The sequence below is a fragment of the Triturus cristatus genome, chromosome 12 (genome assembly GCF_964204655.1).
Source record: "Triturus cristatus chromosome 12, aTriCri1.1, whole genome shotgun sequence".
NCBI lineage: Eukaryota > Metazoa > Chordata > Amphibia > Caudata > Salamandridae > Triturus > Triturus cristatus.
In genome coordinates, this window is record NC_140595.1 from 88,704,906 (window position 1) to 88,727,617 (window position 22,712).

Genomic DNA, 22,712 nt, shown 5'->3' on the forward strand with positions numbered 1-22,712 from the left:
TCCGACGGTAGCGGCATTGAACGCTTGTAGAAGCAAAGCTCCGCGCAGCCTACTGCGGAGGCACCCAGTTAAAGCGCCAGCCAAAGGCCATGCCCCAAAGACCCAAACATTCAATGTGGATCACAAAGTCAGTGGAAACCAAGGCGAGTAGCACCCAAAAGGCAGGAAATCTGCAGTGGGTGGAACTGAGACTCTGAGTAAAACCCCTGGCTTCCAAAGGTAGTGGAAACCAATGGAGAGTGGAAAATAAAACTTGTGTCCCCGTAAGACAATGGAGCCCAAATCTTTGGGGTCCAAGCTCAAGAAAGTGAAAATCACTTGCACCCAAAGCATGCGTCACCCGAAACTAGTTCTCAAAACCCAAAGTTCATGGAGCCTTCATCAACTTTGGCCCATGGCCACCAATGCTGCCAATGGAATGTCACCTTCTTGGCTTGAGGCCGATCACATCCAGGTTGTGGCTCTTAGGCTGCAGTTGCTGCCACCAGGACTCAAGATCACACCGGGACATTTTTGTGTAGCCCAGGAGGCGTGATGTGCCCAAGACATCAGCACCCACCAGCACAGAGTGTGCCATCCAGGAGCGTGCCCATCGGGACACACACGTCTAGGCAGGTAACTAGGTGCAATGTATTCACTTGGTTGAGGTGTGGCTTGGGTGAGGATGCCCACCTTGTGTTACGCTCCCTTATTGTGTGGTCTGCTCACTATTCGTTTTCTCCCGTCTCGTCACAGTTTGGTACCGACGAACACTGCCTTGGCCATTGTCGGGGTTCTGGTAACTAGGTGCGATGTATTCACTTGGTTGAGGTGTGGCTTGGGTGAGGATGCCCACCTCGTGTTACGCTCCCTTATTGTGTGGTCTGCTCACTATTCGTTTTCTCCTGTCTCCAGTCACAGTTTGGTTCCGATGGACACTGCCTTGGCCATTGTCGGGGTTCTATTGGTGCTGGTTCTAGTCTCCGCCAGCCTCTCTCTCTTGCGCTGTCTGTTGGCGCTGGTCTGCTTTTCTGCTGCTTCTGCTGTATGTCACTTCTCTGTTTTGGCCTCTGTTGGTCCCAAGTTAAAGCTGGTTCTGGTCTCAGTCAGTGGGTGTTTGGTTTGTTTTCTATCTGGGGTCTAGTTGATGTGGCAATCTTTGTTGTGTGGTGGTTCTGATTAGCACTGATGCATGTTCTGATCTCTTTTTTCGTTGCTTAGGTTTCTGGTCTCATTAAGTGTTTTGTTGGTTCTCGTTATTGCGCGGTCTCTACTGGTGCTAATTTTGGTCTTCCTCCATTCTTTATTGGTGCTGTTGTTCTGTTTGTTTCATCACTCGTAACTGATGCTAGTTCTGGCTGCTTATGGTTCAGATTCCAGTCACTGACTATGTTAGGGTGTTTTCTCTGTTGGTGCTCAGTCTGCTGTTTGCTAGTGTTCGTGCTGATCACTATCGGGTATCTTTTGGTACTAGTTCTAGTCGCTCTTTGTGTTGGTCTTCATCCATTCTCAGTCAAGAATGATTTTGTTTTCTCTCCAGCCTCTATATCTTCTGGTTGTCGTCTTTTGCTGTTGTCCCACTTTGTGCTGTTTCTGGTCTCTGCGATGTCTCTGGGTCTGGTCACTTTGAAGTCAGCATTAATGATGCTTCTTGTCTCTATTGAGTCCCCATTAATTGTAGTCAATTGAGAGTCTCTCTTAGTGGTTGATATATTTTGTTGTTGGGTCCGGTATCCGATGCTATATGTTCTGGTCTCTTTTTAGGGTTTGCGTAGGTTCTGGAAGTCTGGTTTCTGCATGTGATTGTTCTTGTGTCCTCATGATCCCTCTTGGTGTTCATTTTAATAGATTTCTAGTCTCGCGCGTTTGCTGCTTGTTCTGGTCTCTGATGATGTCGGTCACTGTCATTACACTGTTGGTACTGTGCTAAGAAGCACTGTTATAGCTCCATCCTGGCCACAGTTGATGCTTTTCTTGTTGCTTTTGTATCTTTAGGAGTTCTGGTCTTTTTCAGTGCACAGTGGCCTTGGGTTTAGTCTCTACACAGTCTTTATTAAATATGGTCAGTGGTTTGTTGGCGCTTGTTCTGGTTTTTGTCTTGTCTTGATTATTTCTGGTGTCCTTTGGATTTCTGTAGCTCCTGGTTCTTGTCAGAGTTTGGTGTCTGTTGGTATTAGTTTGGGAACCTGTTTTTTTTATCTTTTATACCCTGTACCTGTCTGGTCTCTACATTTTACTTCTGTTTTTGATCTCCGTTATGTGCTGTTCGCTGTGAGACGTATGTTGCGTCTCTCTGCCGGTGCTGGTCACTGTATAGTCTCTGATGGTGCAGAGTGTTGGTTTTTGGGCTTTGTCTGGTTTCTATTGTTCTTGTTTCTAAACTCTTTAGGGAAGGGTTCTGGTCACCTTGCCTTTGATCTCTGATTGCGCTGGTTGAGCTGTTTATTAGTGTTGGTCACCTTCGAGATAACGCTTGCCTCTGTTGGTGCTGGTCACGGATCTGTCTCCACTAGTACTGATTGGTGCCTCCGTTAGTGTTGGATTTGCCGTCAGTCGGTCTCTTCTGGTTCTGGCGTCTTGCCTTAGAACAGATTCTGTTCTCGGTCTTGCCTCAGGTGCTGGGTTTGGTCTCTTCACTCTGTTGGTAATGGTGCTTGTTTTATTAGTGTTCATCTGTTCTCTGTCAACTTAATGGATTTGCTGATTCTGGTTTCTCTCTTGCCTCTGTGGGTCCTGTTTGCTGTTCAGTTTATGTTGGGGTGATTCTCATTCCTATCTGGTTTCGGCTGGTGCTGGTTTCTGACTAGCTTCAGTTGCTGCTGGTCGATCTTTTTTTGGTAATTGTGGGTTTTGGTCAGTGAACCGGTTATGTTGGCTTTGTCTTCCCTTCATTTGGTCTTTACTGTTTTGTTTGTGGTCTCTGTACAATCTCTGTCTGTTGTAATTTTTTAAAAACATTTCTTTATTGTGATATTTATAATACAAGAAAACAATTTTAATACCATACAATGTACCTCATAAACACTATAATAAATACGATCATAAAAAGGAAGAAACGAGAGAAAAGAAACAAAATAATTTGTTTTAAGCAATACCTAGGGTAAACCTCTCCCACATAAAACGTACTCCTCTTAAACAAACACATAGCACCGCAAGCATATCCTAAAATGAAAGCACTCCAAACACCATCCTAGTTTAATCGGGAGGAAAAAAATGAGTGGTCACATGCTGAAGGAAAACAGCCAATGAGCACAAAGTCTCAAAAAAGGAACCCAAACCTCATCAAAAACATGTATTTGGTCTTGAACCCTGTAAATTCGGTCTTCGCGCGTAGCTAATCTTAAAAGCTTAGCTATTCACTCTTGATGCGATGTTGTTTATAGCTACAACACAAACTCTTGCACTCACTCCGGTTTCCCCTATTGGGATTTTGCAGGGTGCATCTCTGGTTGAACCTCCTCTGGTTGCTTGGATGGTCAGCTGTAGCTTTTTGCTCTAGTAGATTTGGCTGCTGGTTCTAGTTTTCACCTCCTGCTTGTTGGTTTTGATTACTTTGGAGTGTTTGCCGCATTCATGCACAAATGCTTCAGCTAAATCTGGATGACTCTCGCGTTTTGGCCGTTTTTGTCAATGGTGAACTGAGCTAACCATTCACCCTGTGTATGTAGAGAAGGATGTGTACCACTGAATAATGTGGTGTACTGCTCATGAGAGCTGTGTATCCTGGGAAGAATGTGTGCCATTGGAGTGGGTCGTGTATCTATAGTGGGGATGTGTAGCCATAGAGCAGCAATCCGTGCCTCGTGTACCACCCGATGGAACCATGTTCGTTCAGTGGGTTTGGGTACCACTAGATGGGCCTTGTAGCATTGCACCGTGTTTACCTTTCGAGAGGAACACATAGCTGTGCACTATGAAGGGGGCTGTGCATCATTGGAGGGGGCTGGTCTTATTGGAGACAGTTGTCATCACTGGAGAGGGTCCGTTTGACGGTTAGAGGGGCTTGTCTGTGACTGAAGGTAAGTGATTCCTATTGGAGGGCGTGTGCACCATTGGAAGGTGTGCTGGGCCACTAGAGGGGCTTGTCTTCCACCGGAGAAGAGTGTGTAAAACTGGAGGGGCTTATGCGATTGGGAGGGGCAGCGCCATTGGAGCACTACAAGGACCTTGCAGGGGACACTGTATCATTGGATCGTTATGGACCGCTGAAGAGGCCTGAGTGCCATTGGTCAAAGGCTTGTATCGTTGGATGGGCTCACCATTGGATGGGCCCGTGCACCATTTAAAAGGCTATGTGCCATTACATGGGGCTGTGTACCGCTGGATGGGACTGGGTGCAACTGAAGAAGTGTACAGCTTGTTAAAACATTCTTGGCAGGGGCTTCCCCGGCTGTAAGTCTATAGTAATTCCCAGTCGACTGTGGTTTTTCGTATGAGCCTAGTATTTCAAACATACGATTGTTGTACATTAAACAGCAACGCGTGCATTTCAGGAGCTTGACTTGGGCTTGCTGTGGAGTGGCCACCAGTAGTCCCGAAGGAATGGTGCTCCAGATCTCACACTGGTCTCATGGGCATCGGGAGTCTTCGGACTTGTAACCTCTCGTGACCTCTCCTGTCTATGGAAGGATGGCTAAAAGGGCTTCAGTCCCAGAGGTAATCTTCTAGACACCATGGCAGTGGGTGAAGCTTCATACTGCATCTCACGTCTTGCATCATGAGTGCTTCTCTTGGTAGCCTCAGATGGCGTCCCCTGTAAATCGTGAGAATGGGGCTCCCGGCCTCAAGTGCATCTCACCAGTTGGTGTTGTATACTCAGTTGGAGCCTCAGGTCCCCGAAGGGAGTGGGGTGTGCTAGCTGCAGATACAGTTTTGTGTATATCAAGAGTGTGGCACTGTAGCCTCACACCGAGTCTCTTGAACATCAAGAGGGTGCGGGATTGCAGCTGCAGTCTCATGTAGGTCAAGGGCCTGGGCTGTGGTGGCCTCAGCGAAGTCTTGTGTATATCAAGAGGGTGAGATGGTGCGGCCTCCACTGGTCTCATGTCCATCTTGAGATGTGTTGTGGACTCAGTTGAGTCCTATGTACATCATGGGAGGCTGTAGGCCAGTGATACTCAAAGAACAGCCCGGGGGCCGCATGCGGCCCTCCTGACCTTTACATGCAACCCCTGCTCAAGAGCAGCACTGGGCAAATGTTTATGTGACTCAGCACTAACATAAAAAATATGTGAAATTAACTAGTAAGTGTTTATTTAAAGGTTAATTGTAATTAAAGAAAGGAAGTAACTAGGGTGTCCTAAACCACTTAACTTTAGGAACACCATCATTTATAGAAACATCTTGCAGTAAAAGTAAGAAAGTCTGTTAATAATTCGTTAACATGCAGATCCATTTCACCTTAGTGCATCAGATTATCAGTGCATTGAGAAGTATTTGCTTTTAAAGTGAGTTTTCAAAAATTAATTGAGAAACATTCATTCTTCCCTACACCCTGATGATAATACCAATAGTACATGAAGAGGCAAGTCAGTTGTCGTGTGCATCTTTTAGGGGCTGAGGTTTCTATCATACATGAACAACATAGTTTATTAAATCAAACATTGGAGAAGGCTTTGTACAGTCATGTATTTTGAGGTCCTTAAGTGCTTATGAAGAAAAAGGAGGGAATGTGAAATAATATATGTACCTAGGATCACACAGTTTGGTTAAGTGGAGAAGCTGGGATTAATCCCAAGTTCTTGGTTTCACATTGTGCAATTCAGACACTATATGTATACGCCTAGCTTCCATACACCCACCTTACCACAAACTCCTCCCCAAACCTCGACCGCCATCTTGCTGGTATCAATGCGGCCCTCGGTCACATCACAGACCAAATTTGTGCCCCTGGGAAAATGTTCCATGCAGTAGGAAGTACTAACAATTTAAAAACTTTAAAGGCTAGGGAACTACACAGGAAAGCATCAGTAGATTTTAAAGTCCTGGCAGGGGCTTTGAAGTCAATTAGTCCAGCAAAGGAGCTTTAATTTGATCCAGTTGGTCACCGGGACCTTGTGCAGGTGCAAGGCATAGAGATTGTTTAAAGCTGGTGGATAAATTGCTAAACTCGCAGCAGAATTCACATGTTGAATTCTCTGCAGTCTCGGGCTAGTGTTGCAGAGTTCAGTTATCCAGCAGCTTCCCCAGATTTAGCACTACCTCCCAAAACCACAGGATACACTGAGACCAAGAGAGACCAGCGTAAAGGGAGTAACGAAGCTAGGATTGTCTCCCGTCATAGTTTTTTAGTCTCTGACCGGATACTGCAAAAGGGTAACTGCACTTGTTTGCGTAGTCGAAAGCTCATTGTCAAAAATTGAACTCTCCTGGGGACTCTAGACCCCAATATTATATCTCCTACATTTTTATCTTGATCATCCACCACTATGGATACATCAAAAACACTGGGGTTGGGATCTGACTTTTAGGTCTGGCATCACAATGCAGGAGGAGATCTGATCCTTGGCTTGGACGGCAACTAGTAGTCCTTTTTAATTAATATAGCACTAATAATTACAAGTTGTGGTCATCTCTAAATTACCTAGACGGCACCACCTTGTGGCAGGCTGTACTAAGCGCCGGTGCTGACAATGAAGTGCTGGTGCAGAGCACTGGAAAACACCGGCTAAAATTAAGCCCTGCTCCAAAAACCCACCAACTAGAAGATAGAGCGGACTCCAACCACATAGGAAAGGCACACTCACCATTGCACTCACGCCAAGTCTCTGACATTACCTCCTTAATAATATTGTAACTCCATTGGGTTACATGAATTCTATATATCACCGGTTTGAGAAGGGACCCAATGGGACCTCCCAACTTGCCAATTTTGGAGCATAGGTAAGCACGTCCAGGTCAAAAGTCTAAAGCTCAACATATCGAAAGAGCTGAGACCAAGACAACAAGTACTCCTCTCAAAGGCTAAATAGTAAATACAATTTGAAAGTAATTAAAAAAGTCAAAAATAGAACACAGTTTATGGAAATGCCTAATAATACAATTGTCGGATTCTACTACTAGTAGGCATCTCTATTGATTTAAGGCAACACATACATAGGTAAACTTTGTATAGTTGCAAAAGATACAGTACTTGAGGATTATTCAAAGCTCCAAGGGTGGAGTTTTCAGGAATGAGATAGTAATCCCTGTAAAACACGTGGACAAGGACTTTTTTGTATTTCACAATCTTCAGTAACAAAATAGTGTGATGTTGCTGGCACCGAGGGGAAGATGTGTTAAATGCTTTTCACTGTCACACAGCCCTGGGTGCACAAGTGGCTGTGCTTTCAAGAGTGTAAAAACGAATTTGAATGCATTAAAATGCCGCTGCGAGTGAATTACAAAGAGGCGCTGTCACCATCCTTGCAATTTGCGAAGAAACTTATCTGTGGCTTGTTACCGATTCAGCTGTGACAAAGTATTGGAAGGTTACTGGGTGCCGTTGTTTCTTGCTGGCCATTCTCAAGTTCGAAGCGGCCTGGAAGGGATGACTTCTACTGAGTGAATATTAACTTTGGGCATCAGTGGTGGGTGGATCTGAGCAGATGAAGGGTCTGTGACTGCTGCATGCTCCCTGGTGAGCCTGTTGTAAAGTGCAGCCATTTCTTTTAGTGTGGCCACCCCTATCTCCTCAGGAGACAGAGGTTGCAATACCATCAACTTTTAAATCCAAGCTGGCCACATCTCTGCATTTGAAGCCTGTCACAAAGATTTACAGAAGGATTTATTTGAATCCCTGCCTCTTTGTGATGTCCCAAATTCATCAATTAAAACTGGTGCGGGTTCATCGCAGAAAACAGGCCAATCATGATTCTGCGACATGGCTATCCATGCATGTGGCCCAAGGTTTCAACCAGGAATGACTCATTTCTCTGAAAGATTTTGGGCTATTGCAAAAGGGTAGCTTTATAAAGCGATCACACCTCAGTCAGGCTTTCATCAGCAGCCACTGGAGCTATTTCAAATGAGTGATATACACTCCACGGTACAGGCCACCACCTCCGTCAGGCAAGCTGCCGCCAGTACTGCAGCTCTGAGAGAAGTCACTGAGACGTGTGGAACATTCAGTTCTTCACATGCGCCAACCCCATCACAAAAACACCAAAGCTAGCTCTAATGCATTGAAACCATTGGCAGGGAGGAATCCTTACGTTTTCTTAAAATAATGAGCTGTGCAATATTTCTGTAAGAATGTATTTCTTGGAAATAAAGTTTTTTGGGTTTGAGTTGTGGTAGGGTACTTGACAGTAATATTTTCTATGTTCTTGCGTCTTTAGTCTTAACAGGGAAATCATTCTAAGGATTTAAAGTGAGGAACCTCAGAAAGTTCTCCAAGTACCTGCTAGACAGGGTTAGTGTGGTCTGCGGCAGAAATAAGGACGGCCATGTCCAGTTTTAGGTGTTGTCTACCTGTCTAATTATGGCACCATTCCCATTGTATTAGAGCTAGGATAACAGCCTGTCTGCTTATGTCAGGGCTCATATTATACCACGCTTGGCTTCCACGAATTCTCTGAATTTGCCACCTTTCCGTAGATCGACATGCAGCGGCTCCTGTGACGGTACTGAAAGTATGGTGCACTGCTGCCAACCTTTAGGTGGCCATGAACCAAACTTTTTTGTTTTTCAGAAACAAAGTTTTAAATCGGGTGTTTGTTTCTGCAAAATAGAAAAATAATGGTCCCCAAAAGGAGCTTTTTCTCTCACTATGGCGTCATTATTTTCTTTCCATTTGTAACGGACAGAAAAAAGGACGTCAGACTGTTTGCTATAAATGTGGCGGACACTCGGATGCCGGGATGCCTCCGCCATGACTACCATACTTCACCATGCTTTTGGAGTAAGTCTTCTGATGGCGGAGACTGCAAAGGCACCACCATCAGAAAACGAACGGTCCACCGACTCATAATTGAGCGGGCGGGCATGTTCTCCTTGACGTTTGTGACGGAGTACCCTTTCTGCCAAACTCTAAATCAAGCCCTAAGCCCCGACAAGGACAGCAGTAAAACCTTTTCAAGGGAGGAGAAAAAGCTGGTGTAGGCAAAGTGAATTTAACGGAACAAATTTTGGCATGAGTAAATATACGCCTGTATATTTGCATATGACAATGACCTTCTCAAACGTTTGGTAGGAGTATGGTTGCATGGCCTACTTCGGTAAACTTTTAAATCCCTGAAAGCATTAATCTGCACCAATTCAAGGACATGCATGTGTGGTTGCCTGTTTGTGACTTTCTTCAGGAGCCAGGCCCATTACTTCTTTTCATGTTGCTCTTAGTTGTTTTACCCTGATTCTCCATTATGCACCTTTTCTTCTGATAATCTTGACCTTTACCAAACATTTTTCCGCTCCCAGAAATGGTATTTGAAGTTACTCAATAGTTTAGCAAAACGTTTTTTGTAATTTTTTTGGTACATTTTATTTTGAAAGGAAACATTTACCAATCTTGCTTTCACGATTAAGGATGTATTTGCATATAATCAGAGAGCATTCTGGGAGCATTATAAATAGCCTCAAACAGTTAAATTTTATAAACAGAGTGAACATGCTTTATACTGAAACCACTGTCAGTGATGCAAGCTGAGCTCATTCGCTTCGATCTCCCACCCTAGCAGTAAACGCTTTGCATTAATCAATCATGTTATGAAAACAGGGGTTTTATAAAGCGCACAGCTACTCTACTTAGTGTCCCGCATAGATATAGACCTAGCATTAGTGGCGGGCAATCCTCTGTAACAGATCCATACTGTGGTACTGTCAACTTGCAGCCAAAGGGTCGGTGTTGCAGGGGACTGGGCTTGTCCTACTTGACCTGTGGATAAAAAACATGAAACTTCTGTCCTTTGCCGAGAACAATATAGCCCGGGCCCAATAAGATTCCACGCCCCTGGGGGACATGCCCAACTCACTGCGGTGTCTGTAATAAAGTCATTTAAACCCATATTCTATACTGTTCTGTATAGAGTACCTCCGGCTCCAGATTCTCCTGCTGCAAGAAGCATGATTCGTACTCTGAAGCCTCGTGGAGCGCTGCTCGACCATGCCCCAATACTGGTACATGTGAACATCTCTCGATTACTAAACATATTCATACTAATCCACAGTGTCCTGCGAGAGTGGCAAAAGGGCTTCTAAGTAGGCCTGGGTGAAATTTTAACTACACCGGAGTAATCGGAGTAATTCTGCATTACTCTCGTGACGAGAAATCACTAAAAAATGTACGATTACTAATGCTCACATAATTCAGGGTGATTTGGAGCAAAACTGCCCACCTCAGGAGCAGAGGAAGAGAGTGCGAGAGGCTGCTACCTTCTGCTTTTCGTGTTCTGTTTTATTTAGAGCTATTTTCTAGCTATGTTATAGAGCAAAATCCATCCTCCGGTCCATCTTGGGTGCAGATGTGCACTGTGTGCTAAGAGAATGATGTTAAATGCTGGGTTAAAATGCTTGCATAGTTCCCCATCTCACGTAATTTTGCTGTAATTTTGTGTAATTACGCTACAACAAATTACGCAAGTTATGCCCACCCTTAATTCTAAGGCAGTAGGTGAATGTAATACGCTTTCCTGTATGACCAGTCATCACTTTATGATGCCTTCGATACAGGCGATCGAACCCTATTGATGGCGCTTAACTTGCTAGACAAATTCGACATCCTATACGACACACTGAAAAACCTAGAGTAGTGTTGGAATTTCAGAAAAGAGTGACTGATAGTTCCCTTCATTCCCAACAGAGAAACAACCAAGGTTCAAGTAAGGGATGCGCTTTCTGTTCTATATATGTGAAGGTGTCCCCAGAGCTTGTACCTATTACAGTTAACATATAACATCTATGCACACACTCTCAGCAGCCTTTCTCAATGCCTGTAGGTTACTTTCTATAACTACGCAGCTGGTAGGCAGGTAGTGTCGTGGCTAACCAGCAGCCTTTTTGTTGAGGTTTCTTTCTTCTGCTTGTATTTACCAATGTCCAGGTGAGGGCGAGTGTACACTGGCTAACCCTGAAAGAAAGCAAATTAAAATTCTAATTCATATCCCCTACCTAAAACTAAAAACAAGATCGTCTCTTATCTTATTATCTTAAATAACGGGTTGGACACTCTTGTGTTACTCTTACAAAGTGAAACCACTAGAGATGGAATGGATTTGTAACTTACAACTTTGAGAATGAACAAGGATGAGTTGAGCCTTAGGAAACATTTGAAGATGGTGTTATTCGCCTAGGTTTCTGGGTCTGGCTCGGCCGACCTAGCGTTGGGTAGCCATGAACTTTAGAAATGTCAAGAATAGAATAGAATTTGTAATACTTAGTGGACAAACAAGTGTATTCTATTGTAGTGCGCTCAAACTATTAAGTTATTGAGACCAATTCAGCCATTTTTGTTAGATCTGCATATAGCTGCGATTGAAAAAGCATCCAAAGTCGTTTAAATACATTATAGCAATTCCCTTTTGATTGGCACATTAAGAATATATTTTAAAAAGTACAAATTCTATATGGTTCAGAACTGGCCAGAACAAGCGGTGTCTACTACATCTAAGAGTGAACATATACTTTTAAAGATTGAGAAAGCCTTACTGGCTCCCGTTTTAGGACCAAATAAAATGGAAATTTCCAACACTCGCGCAAAAGACCATCTATAGAACTGCACCTCTTTATATGAAACACTGACTAAAACTATATATTGCGATAAGAGTTCTCCTTTCGGCAGAAAATGTTTTGCTCAAGGTGCTTAAATTAAAAATGCTTCGTGCAGGCAAAGATTCTTTTATTTCACAAGAAGGAAAACTGAGGTCTTTCCTACAAATTTTGTGTGATCAACCAGTACACTTAATGCTTCATTTATTTAATCACTTTTCTGAGTCCGCATCATCACCTTGGCAATATACCGTGCATGAGTGCCCTGGTCAGGACTTTTGCTACTTGTTAAAAGAATGATAACTCTCCCCGCTGATCAACCATAGTGTTAAAGTAAATGATCTAAAACTCATCTGAGTTTAGCCGGTCCACATTAGTTCGAGATTAGCTATGTGAGTATTTTTAGGAAGAAGAGAAACTATCCAGTCATGTGTAACCTTCCCTGCGAAGCGACCAAAAAACCAGGGATTTAAAAATAAAATTCTGGTGTAATGCATATTATTTGCAAGCTGATAAGGTCACGTGAAATAAAATTTCTTAGCTATTTACCCTAAAATAAACTTGAAACTGGAATAATCTGTTGGAAGTTGTTGGGTAGATAATAGAGGGGCAGATGGGGAAATCCAAGGTTGGGTATAAAACATCAACCCAGCTTCTTCAAAAGGATCAGGCGTTTCAATATTCATTTAATGTGATCTTACAGTTCACTGGGGTCGTATGTCCCACTACCAGAAGCAGAAATACCCCCTGGAGTAAACAGGGTGTTACCTAAATGAAGTAGATTTTTTATGTTGCATCCAATGGGGTGATTCTTTTGTAAATTATATTGACGACACAATATTTATGTCTGACAGTGCAATGAAAGTTTTGTGCCACAATCCAAGGAGCACAGCGTAGCTACTTTGATTTTGTCTTACTCTGTGAGGCACATTCCATAAGAAGATTTCAGAAGAGGGCGTCGATTACCCGTTCTAGGTGACGTATTACTGTTTTATTAAGTATACTTTCACCGTCTGTTTTGGTTATTCCACATTCCACATCAACTCACGTCACAACATTTTGCCAGCTGACATAAAAATATTTGTATTGTATTTATTCGGAGGAGTTAGCAGCAAGGAAGGAGTGGGTGTGAGGGAGGAGGTTGTGTTTAAAGTCCTTGCGTTGGAACGGATGCTTGGCAGGCTTGAGATGTAGTTGGCAGCAAAGTGGAGTGACAAATATTTTTTTAACATTTTTATTGTATTGCCTGTTTTTCATACCTTTAACCGGTGCACTAGGCTATGTCTAAGCAATGCACAAATCAAGCCAGTAAAACTGGTCAAATAATGAGCAGGAAGTAACTACTACCTTGTAGGTGAAGCGCAGGTTGACTACTTTACCTCTTTGTCTATTTCTGAACTATGGCTTACCCCTGGAGGGAACCCATATGCATCCTGTTATGATCACAATAAGGGCTGGTGTTATAGGTTCTGATAGAGTCTTCTGTGCAGCAAGATGGTTGAAATTATAACCTCAGAAGGAGTCTTATCCACATCGTACGGCGTTGGGTTTAGCCTCAGATATCCATCATGAGGGTGGGTGTTGCACCCTCAGATACAGTCGTATTGATAGCATGTGGTTGGGAGTTGTTGCCTCAGACACAGTCGTATGTATAGCATGAGGGTTGGAGTTGTAGCCTCAGACACAGTCGTATGTATAGCATGAGGTTGGGAGTTGTAGCCTCAGACACATTCGTATGTATAGCATGAGGGTGGGAGTTGTAGCCTCAGACACAGTCGTATGTATAGCATGAGGTTGGGAGTTGTAGCCTCAGACACAGGCGGTTGTATAGCATGAGGGTGGGAGTTGCAGCCTCGGACACAGTCGTATGTATAGCATGAGGGTGAGAGTTGTAGCCTCAGAAACGGGTATGTATAGACAAGGGGGAGAGTTGCAGCTTCAGACAGTCATATGTATAACATGAGGATGGGAGTTGTAGCCTCAGACACAGTCATGTGTATAGCCAAGGGTAGGAGTTACATCCTCAGACACAGTTGTATGTGTAGCATGAGGGTGGGAGTTGTAGCCTCAATCACAGTCGTATGTATAGACGACAGTGGGAGTTGCAGCCTCAGACAGTCATATGTATAGCATGAGGGTGGGAGTTGTAGCCTCGTACCCATTCGTATGACTAGCATGAGGTTTGGAGTTGCAGCTTTGGACTCAGTCATATGTATAGCATGAGGGTGGGAGTTGTAGGCTCAGATACAGTCATATGTATAGCAAGCGGGGGGAGTTGTAGCCTCAGACACAGTCGTATGTATAACATGAGGGTGGGAGTTGTAGCTTCATGCACAGTCGTATGTATAGCATCAGGGTGGGTGTTGCACCCTCAGACACAGTCGTATGTATAGCATGAGGGTGGGGGTTGTAGCATCAGACACAGTCGTATGTATAGAATGAGGGTGGGCGTTGTAGCCTCAGACACAGTCATATGTATAGACAAGGGTGGGAGTTGCAGCCTCAGACACAGTCGTATGTATAGCAAGAGGGTGGGAGTTGTAGCCTCAGACACAGTCATATGAATAGCATGAGGGTGGGAGTTGTAGCCTTAGACACAGTTGTATGTATAATATATGGGTGGGTGTTGCAGCCTCAGACGATTTGTATGTATAGCATGAGGGTGGATGTTCTAGCTTTAGACACAATCGTATGTATAGCATGAGGGTGGGAGCTGTAGCCTCGGACACAGTCCTATGTATAGCATGAGGGTGGGAGTTGTAGCCTCAGACACAGTCGTATGTATAGCATCAGGGCGGGCATTGTGGCCTCGGACACAGTTGTATGTATAGCATGAGGGTGGGAGTTGCAACCTTAGACACAGTCGTATGTATAACATGAGGGTGGGAGTTGTAGCTTCAGACACAGTCGTATGTATAGCATCAGGGTGGGTGTTGCAGCCTCAGACACAGTGGTATGTATAGCATGAGGGTGGGTATTGTAGCCTCAGACACAGTTGTATGTATATCACGAGGGTGGGTGTTTTCTCTTCAGAAGGATTGCCATGCGCACTAATCTTGGGTGTTGTAGCGCCTAGAGGACTCTGGTGCTCATCGAGAGGGTGGGTTGCGAAGATTCAGGTGGATCTTGTAACTTTTGGTGGAATCTCACGTATATCATGAGGGCGGGCTCAAATGGAGTTGTTTGTGTACCATAAGGGTGGGTGTTGTAATCTATGATCGGGTCTCTTGTATTTCATCATGAGTGTGTGTGGTAGACTCACATGGAGAATTGTGGACATCAGCTAGGGGGTGGGTGTTGTGACCTCGGGTAGAGTATCTTTACACCACAAGGTTGGATGCTCTTATAACTTATGGGTGGTACATCATGAGGGAAGGGTTCTGTGGCCTTCAATGGAGGTGATTGCAACTCATATGTCTTGGTGCTGTAACCGTAGGGTTGTGTTTGTCGCACATCATGAAGGTGGTGCTTTGAGCCTCGCGTGGTGGTCTTGCGTAAAACATGAGGGTGGGATGTTTTGGCTTCAGATTGGAATTTCAGGATTGTGTGAAGCTGGGAGCTGCAGCCTCAAAGGGGTTGCTTAAAACATAATTGTAGAGGACATTCAGTGTGGGCTGATTTCACCCAGAGTGTGCTGCACTCACTCAGTGAACTGAGGGCACACAATGTGGGATGCAGTCCCTCAACATGCAACAAGATCGCTAGGTACTGAAAGTGGTCACTTAACTCCAGTAGTGCACAGCTTGAGAACTGGTAACTCAGTGTGTGAAGTACTCATGCTGAGGAGTGAGCCCCTCAAGATCTGATATGGTCACTCACTGTGAACTGATGTCACTTGTATCGCCCCAGCGCCTCGATGTGTGGGACATGGATTCTATCCTGTTTTCTCTTGCGCTATGAATGTTCTTGGCGGATGCCTGGGAAGGCCCTTGGTGTGGGGCGCTATCACTCAGCGCGGGGGTGGTCTCTCAGTGTGGTGTGTGTCACCCATCGTGGCTGTTGTGAGGGTGCCTAGCGGGGGTGGTAGTCACTCTATGCTGTGGTCAAACCCTGAGGTGTGGTGGACACCACTGAATACTTCATCATTGTGGACTTTGTTCACTTACTGTGAATTGTGCTATTTCTGTGATGGCTGCAGTCACACGGTTCGGACTGAGGTCACTCACTTTGGACTGCAGCCACTCAGTGTGGGCTACGGTCACTCAGTTTGGAGTCTGTAATACGTTTTTGGGTTCCTGAACCTAGTCGCTAAGACAACGCATTAGAAACTCTCACTTAAGTCCAACAAAGTTATCCCCATATAATAAACTTCTCGTGGAAATCGTTCAAAGGCCACTACTTATGTGGGGTCAGAGGTTACAACATCCAGAGTTCTCACAATGCAGTGTTAGTATTAGCAGTGCAGTGTCAGGCAGTTTTAATATGTGGACACTCTTTATTTATAGTTGTTATAGAGCGCTACGAGGCGCTTTCGATCACTTCCGAGCACTAGGCCAGAGGGGGAGGTTGGTTTCCAATAAATGTGTGTTGGGCCCTGGCACAGTATAATCCGGTCACTGCCACCAGAGGGGCAGGGGGCTGTTTAAATGCATATGCGGGACGAGATGTGTTTTTAAGCCCTTTCTGAACATCAAGAGTCTAGTGATCAAAGAGCTGAAGGGGTTAATATCTTGGTGCCCTTCCAATAAAAGGGGTGGCATTGTCACTATCCAAGGACCCCTTCAGACTGCAGGTAGGGCCTGGGTGCAGAACTCCGATGCCCTTTGCAATTCAACGAGTGGCATTCGAGTATCAAAACACTCCATCACAATGAAGGAAGGCAGCTTTAAAATTCAGGAGGCCTTTGCTGTGCAGTGAGGGACACATTCTTAATACCAAGCGCCCTTCACGATGCAGTGAGTGAAATTAGAACATTGGGGGCCGATTAAAATGCAGTGAGTGGAATTGGAAATTCTAAGCTCCTTCATAAGCTGGTTAGTGGAACTACCTCGAGGAGCATTTCACAATACAGTCCGTGGAAATAGAAAGCACAGGGGTCCTTGATAATGCAATGAGTGCAATTAGAACCTGCAGGGCCCTTTACAATGCACTGAGTGCAATTTGAACCCTTGAAGCGTACACAATGCACTGAGCGGATTTAGAACCACTGGAGCGTACACAATGCAGTGAGTGGAATTGGAACCACTGGAGCGTACACAATGCAGTGAGTGGAATTGGAACCACTGGAGCGTACACAATGCAGTGAGTGGAATTAGACCCCTGGAGCGTACACAATGCACTGAGCGGAATTAAAACCCCTGGAGCGTACACAATGCACTGAGCGGAACTAGACCCCTGGAGCATACACAATGCATTGAGTTGAATTAGAACCCCTGGAGCATACACAATGCAGTGAGTGGAATTAGAACCCCTGGAGCATACACAATGCAGTGAGTGGAATTAGAACCCCTGGAGCGTACACAATGCACTGAGCGGAATTAGAACCCCTGGAGCAAACATAATGCACTGAGTGGAATTAGAACCCTTGGAGCGTACACAATGCAGTGAGAGGAATTAGAACCCCTGGAGCGTACACAATGCAGTGAGTGGAATTAGAACCCCTGGAGCGTACACAATGCAGTGAGTGGAATTAGAACCCCTGGAGCGAAAACAATGCACTGAGCGGAATTAGAACCCCTAGAGCGAACACAATGCACTGAGTGGAATTAGAACCCATGGAGCGTACACAATGCAGTGAGTGGAATTAGAACCCCTGGAGCGTACACAATGCACTGAGTGGAATTAGAACCCCTGGAGCTTACACAATGCACTGAGTGGAATTAGACCCCTGGAGCATACACAATGCGGTGAGTGGAATTAGAACCCCTGGAGCGTACACAATGCAGTGAGTGGAATTAGAACCCCTGGAGCGAACACAATGCAGTGAGTGGAATTGGAACCCTTGGAGCATACACAATGCAGTGAGTGGAATTAGAACCCCTGGAGTGTACACAATGCACTGAGCGGAATTAGAACCCTTGGAGCGTAAACAATGCAGTGAGTGGAATTAGAACCCCTGGAGTGTACACAATGCACTGAGCGGAATTAGACCCCTGGAGCATACACAATGCAGTGAGTGGAATTAGAACCCCTGGAGCGTACACAATGCAGTGAGTGGAATTAGAACCCCTGGAGCGAAAACAATGCACTGAGCGGAATTAAAACCCCTGGAGCGTACACAATGCACTGAGCGGAACTAGACCCCTGGAGCATACACAATGCATTGAGTTGAATTAGAACTCCTGGAGCATACACAATGCAGTGAGTGGAATTGGAACCCCTGGAGCGTACACAATGCACTGAGCGGAATTAGAACCCCTGGAGCAAACATAATGCACTGAGTGGAATTAGAACCCTTGGAGCGTACACAATGCAGTGAGTGGAATTAGAACCCCTGGGAGCGTACACAATGCAGTGAGTAGAATTAGAACCCCTGGAGCGTACACAATGCAGTGAGTGGAATTAGAACCCCTGGAGCGAACACAATGCACTGAGCGGAATTAGAACCCCTGGAGCGAACACAATGCACTGAGTGGAATTAGAACCCATGGAGCGTACACAATGCAGTGAGTGGAATTAGAACCCCTGGAGCGTACACAATGTACTGAGTGGAATTAGAACCCCTGGAGCTTACACAATGCACTGAGTGGAATTAGACCTCTGGAGCATACACAATGTGGTGAGTGGAATTAGAACCCCTGGAGCGTACACAATGCAGTGAGTGGAATTAGAACCCCTGGAGCGAACACAATGCAGTGAGTGGAATTGGAACCCCTGGAGCATACACAATGCAGTGAGTGGAATTAGAACCCCTGGAGTGTATACAATGCACTGAGCGGAATTAGAACCCTTGGAGCGTAAACAATGCAGTGAGTGGAATTAGAACCCCTGGAGTGTACACAATGCACTGAGCGGAATTAGACCCCTGGAGCATACACAATGCAGTGAGTGGAATTAGAACCCCTGAAGCGTACACAATGCAGTGAGTGGAATTAGAACCCCTGGAGTGTACACAATGCACTGAGCGGAATTAGACCCCTGGGGCATATACAATGCAGTGAGCGGAATTAGAACACCTGGAGCGTACACAATGCACTGAGCGGAATTAGAACCCCTGGAGCATACATAATGCACTGAGCGGAATTAGAACCCCTGAAGCATACACTATGCAGTGAGTGGAATTAGAACCCCTGGAGTGTACACAATGCACTGAGCGGAATTAGACCCCTGGAGCGTACACAATGTAGTGAGTGGAATTGGAACCCCTGGAGCTTACACAATGCACTGAGTGGAATTAGACCCCTGGAGCATACACAATGCGGTGAGTGGAATTAGAACCCCTGGAGCGCACACAATGCAGTGAGTGGAATTAGAACCCCTGGAGCGAACACAATGCAGTGAGTGGAATTAGAACTCCTGGAGCATACACAATGCAGTGAGTGGAATTAGAACCCCTGGAGCGTACACAATGCAGTGAGTGGAATTAGAACCCCTGGAGTGTACACAATGCACTGAGCGGAATTAGACCCCTGGGGCATACACAATGCAGTGAGCGGAATTAGAACACCTGGAGCGTACACAATGCACTGAGCGGAATTAGAACCCCTGGAGCATACATAATGCACTGAGCGGAATTAGAACCCCTGAACCGTACACTATGCAGTGAGTGGAATTGGAACCCCTGGAGTGTACACAATGCACTGAGCGGAATTAGACCCCTGGAGCATACACAATGCAGTGAGTGGAATTAGAACCCCTGGAGCATACACAATGCAGTGAGTGGAATTAGAACCCCTGGAGCGTACACAATGCAGTGAGTGGAATTAGAACCCCTGGAGCGAACACAATCCACTGGGCAGAATTAGAACCCCTGGAGCGAACACAATGCACTGAGCGGAATTAGAACCCCTGGAGCATACATAATGCACTGAGCGGAATTAGAACCCATGAAGCGTACACTATGCAGTGAGTGGAATTAGAACCCCTGGAGTGTACACAATGCACTGAGCGGAATTAGACCCCTGGAGCATACACAATGCAGTGAGTGGAATTAGAACCCCTGGAGCATACACAATGCAGTGAGTGGAATTAGAACCCCTGGAGCGTACACAATGCAGTGAGTGGAATTAGAACCCCTGGAGCGAACACAATCCACTGGGCAGAATTAAACCCCTGGAGCGAACACAATGCACTGAGCGGAATTAGAACCCCTGGAGCATACATAATGCATTGAGCGGAATTAGAACCCCTGAAGCGTACACAATGCAGTGAGTGGAATTAGAACCCCTGGAGTGTACACAATGCACTGAGCGGAATTAGAAACCCTGGAGCATACATAATGCACTGAGCGGAATTCGAACCCCTGAAGCGTACACTATGCAGTGAGTGGAATTAGAACCCCTGGAGTGTACACAATGCACTGAGCGGAATTAGACCCCTGGAGCGTACACAATGCAGTGAGTGGAATTGGAACCCCTGGAGCTTACACAATGCACTGAGTGGAATTAGAACCCCTGGAGTGTACACAATGCACTGAGCGGAATTAGAACCCCTGGAGCGTACACAATGCAGTGAGTGGAATTAGAACCCCTGGAGTGTACACAATGCACTGAGCGGAATTAGACCCCTGGGGCATACACAATGCAGTGAGTGGAATTGGAACCCCTGGAGCTTACACAATGCACTGAGTGGAATTAGAACCCCTGGAGCATACACAATGCAGTGAGTGGAATTAGAACCCCTGGAGCGTACACAATGCAGTGAGTGGAATTAGAACCCCTGGAGTGTACACAATGCACTGAGCGGAATTAGACCCCTGGGGCATACACAATGCAGTGAGCGGAATTAGAACACCTGGAGCATACACAATGCACTGAGCGGAATTAGAACCCCTGGAGCATACATAATGCACTGAGCGGAATTAGAACCCCTGAAGCGTACACTATGCAGTGAGTGGAATTAGAACCCCTGGAGTGTACACAATGCACTGAGCGGAATTAGACCCCTGGAGCATACACAATGCAGTGAGTGGAATTAGAACCCCTGGAGCATACACAATGCAGTGAGTGGAATTAGAACCCCTGGAGCGTACACAATGCAGTGAGTGGAATTAGAACCCCTGGAGCGAACACAATCCACTGGGCAGAATTAGAACCCCTGGAGCGAACACAATGCACTGAGCGGAATTAGAACCCCTGGAGCATACATAATGCACTGAGCGGAATTAGACCCCTGGGGCATATACAATGCAGTGAGCGGAATTAGAACGCCTGGAGCGTACACAATGCACTGAGCGGAATCAGAACCTCTGGAGCATACATAATGCACTGAGCGGAATTAGAACCCCTGAAGCGTACACTATGCAGTGAGTGGAATTAGAACCCCTGGAGTGTACACAATGCACTGAGCGGAATTAGACCCCTGGAGCGTACACAATGCAGTGAGTGGAATTGGAACCCCTGGAGCTTACACAATGCACTGAGTGGAATTAGACCCCTGGAGCATACACAATGCGGTGAGTGGAATTAGAACCCCTGGAGCGTACACAATGCAGTGAGTGGAATTAGAACCCCTGGAGCGAACACAATGCAGTGAGTGGAATTAGAACCCCTGGAGCATACACAATGCAGTGAGTGGAATTAGAACCCCTGGAGCGTACACAATGCAGTGAGTGGAATTAGAACCCCTGGAGTGTACACAATGCACTGAGCGGAATTAGACCCCTGGGGCATACACAATGCAGTGAGCGGAATTAGAACACCTGGAGCGTACACAATGCACTGAGCGGAATTAGAACCCCTGGAGCATACATAATGCACTGAGCGGAATTAGAACCCCTGAAGCGTACACTATGCAGTGAGTGGAATTAGAACCCCTGGAGTGTACACAATGCACTGAGCGGAATTAGACCCCTGGAGCATACACAATGCAGTGAGTGGAATTAGAACCCCTGGAGCATACACAATGCAGTGAGTGGAATTAGAACCCCTGGAGCGTACACAATGCAGTGAGTGGAATTAGAACCCCTGGAGCGAACACAATCCACTGGGCAGAATTAGAACCCCTGGAGCGAACACAATGCACTGAGCGGAATTAGAACCCCTGGAGCATACATAATGCACTGAGCGGAGTTGGAACCCCTGGAGCGTACACAATGCAGTGAGTGGAATTAGAACCCCTGGAGCATACACAATGCACTGAGTGGAATTAGAATCCCTGGAGCGAACACTATCCACTGGGCAGAATTAGAACCCCTGGAGCGAACACAATGCACTGAGTGGGATTAGAACCCCTGGAACATACACAATGTACTGAGTGGAATTAGAACCCCTGAAGCGTACACAATGCAGTGAGTGGAAGTAGAACCCCTGGAGCGTACATAATGCAGTGAGTCGAATTAGAGCCCCTGGAGCGTACACAATGCAGTGAGTGGAATTCGGACCACTGGAGCGTTCACAATGCAGTGAGTGGAATTGGGACCACCGGAGCGTACACAATGCAGTGTGTGGAATTAGGAACACTGGAGCATACACAGTGCAGTGAGTGGAATTAGGAGGACCCCATTATCGAGCATTCACAATGCAGTGAGTGGAATTAAAACATCGAGGGCTCTTCACAATTCAGTGAGTTGAATTAAACCTTCAGGGTCCCTTCACAATGCAGTGAGTGGAATTGAAATCCCCAAGGGTACTTTACAATGAAGGGAGTGGATTTAGCGCATTTACTGCCTTTACAATGCAGCGAGTATAAATGATTACAACCTCCCAGTCTCTTCACAATGCAGTGAGTGGAATCATATCCCTGAAGGGTCCTTCACAATGCAGTGAGCCGAATTAGAACCTGTGGGGGCCCTTAACGATGCAGTGAGTGGAATTAAAACATCCAGGGCCCTTCTCAATGCAGTGATTGGAATTACAGCCTCCCAAGAACCTTCACATTGCAGTGAGTGGAATTAGAACGGCTGGGGCATACACAATACAGCGAGTGGAATTAAAATCCCTGGAGCGTACACA

General features: G+C 45.7%; 1 long non-coding RNA gene across 1 annotated transcript in view; it reads left to right on the forward strand.

The window, feature by feature from the left end:
* Positions 1-485: 485 nt before the first annotated feature.
* Positions 486-22,712, forward strand: part of LOC146772665 (uncharacterized) — a 58,974-nt gene continuing 36,747 nt past the window's right edge. Inside the window, exon 1 of the long non-coding RNA XR_014972238.1 lies at positions 486-615. This is a non-coding gene — a long non-coding RNA (uncharacterized LOC146772665). The remainder of the gene's footprint in view (positions 616-22,712) is intronic.